The 1,928-nt window shown below is 47.1% G+C and overlaps 1 pseudogene across 1 annotated transcript; it reads right to left on the bottom strand.

The window, feature by feature from the left end:
• Positions 1–385: 385 nt before the first annotated feature.
• LOC307065052 (N-alpha-acetyltransferase 50-like) lies at positions 386–949 on the bottom strand (annotated as a pseudogene). Its single transcript has one exon. The product of its transcript is annotated as an N-alpha-acetyltransferase 50-like (transcript).
• Between the last annotated feature and the right edge of the window lie 979 nt (positions 950–1,928).

Genomic DNA, 1,928 nt, shown 5'->3' with positions numbered 1-1,928 from the left:
GAAAACCCCAAAGTACCACAAAAACACTAAACTTGTCTATGAGTTGGAGAACAAGATATTGCTGCTGCTTCTTTTTGTCCTTTGAAATATACAATATTTTGTAGGCCCTGCCCTTCAATGTGGAAGCAGGACATTAAGAAAAAATTGAAATTGACACTCAAGTTTTTGGGACCATATATCTTAACTGTGAAACTAAACAGATCTATACCTTCTCCTTCCTACAATCAAACCACCTCACAAAAATAAGAAAACTAAAACAATCCAAACATGATTAATAAGTCCTTAAAAGTTTAAAACTTTTAGAGGAAAGGGAAGGAAGTTTTGAAGGAGGAAACACAAGAACAAGGAAGGGGGAAAGCTTTAAAAGAAAGGAGGAGGGGGGAAATCAATGGGCCTCTCTTTTATTTGGTGACAAGCAAGTGCAAGAAAGTTCATCTGTAATTTGTTGTCTGTCTTTTGCACATCTGTGTTCTGGCCAGAAGGGACTTTGAGGTTTTTCTGCAGCACGTGAGCATCAGTGGGCTCTATCCTCTTACAGTAGTTCTTCTTTGTCTCAATAATCTCAAAGCCAAACTTTCTGTAGAAGTCAATTGCAGACTCTGCTGATCTGGACATGTAGATAGATGTTGTCAAAAGTGCTATCTTTTTAACAGATGTTTAAGACACGATTTAACATTTTAGTTCCTATTCCTAGCCTTCGGCATGGTGCCAGACATCCTAGTGTCACGATGTAAAGTCTCTTCTGATTCTGTGAATGATCCACCCTACAGCATACTGCACCTACTGCAATACCATTGAAATAGGCAAGTTTTGCTGGCTCGCCAACCTCCAGCGCATTCTTATAGAACTTGTCATTGGAGCTGACTGGAAAGATGACCTGGTTTAATCTCTTCACCTGTTTAATATCATGTGGTGTCACATCTCCCAGCTCGATCCGGCTCCCTTTCATCTTCCCCGCCTGCTGAGGCCGTTGTTACCACCGATATCAACGCCGTTGTCTTTGCCGCCCTGAGCTCTTCGCGCCCTCAGCTCGGGCCGCTCCACCCGGCAAGCCGGCTTCCTCGCCTAGGGCAGGGAGCTGAGAGGGTGACGGGGGCTGCGAGAGCCTAGCGCGGCCCTGCGTCTCCAGAGGGGGCGGGGGTGCTTCCGGTCGCCGCGTTGCTGCCGCCGCTTCTCCACACGTGCACATGGGGCACTCGCCTCCAGCCCGCCGCCGCAGCAGCCGCCAGCCAGATCCGCCGCCACGCTGTGCTGGATGAGTCTTTCATCCGTTCTCTCTCCTCAACTCCTACACTCCCTGCGCCTACCCCCAGCCCAGGACTTTGGACCTCAACTTGCGCTTAAGAAAATAGAAGCTTTCAGCTGAGAGCTTCCTTGTCTCCCCTCCACCAAAGCAACCAGCCTGCCTGCCTGCCTTTGCGCCTGGCTTCCTCATCCTCCCTCCTCTCACAGCTGAGCAGGTGCCCCTCCTCCTCCTAAAGAACTGTCCCTCCACGCGGGTCCTTCCATTCACACACGCTTATTAATACACGCTGTGGACCAGCCACTGCTCTGATCGTGGGGATAGAATCGTGAAGAAGATGGAGAAATTCATGCACTCTTGGAGCTCATATTCTAGTTGGAAAAGTCAGATAATAAATATGCAAAAATTAATATTATTTCAGACAAGAGCTAAGAAGAAAATGAACTCAATACATAGAAAAGAGAATGATGATGATCATGGTGATGATGATGATGAGGGTGCATGTGTGTATGTGCTTGGGAGGCCATGAATGACCTTTCTGAAGAATTAGGATGTGAGCTGAGACTTAAAACAGTGCAGCAGCCAGGCCTGTTTTTTAAGTCCTCCAGTCCTCAGTTTCTCCTTCTTTTTCTATCTTCAATCTTCCCCTCTCCACCGGATCATTTCTTAGTGTCCTTTATCCTAA

This window comes from Hyperoodon ampullatus (genome assembly GCF_949752795.1).
Source record: "Hyperoodon ampullatus genome assembly, chromosome: 2".
Classification (NCBI taxonomy): Eukaryota; Metazoa; Chordata; class Mammalia; order Artiodactyla; family Ziphiidae; genus Hyperoodon; species Hyperoodon ampullatus.
This window is presented reverse-complemented; position numbering and strand designations above follow the sequence as displayed.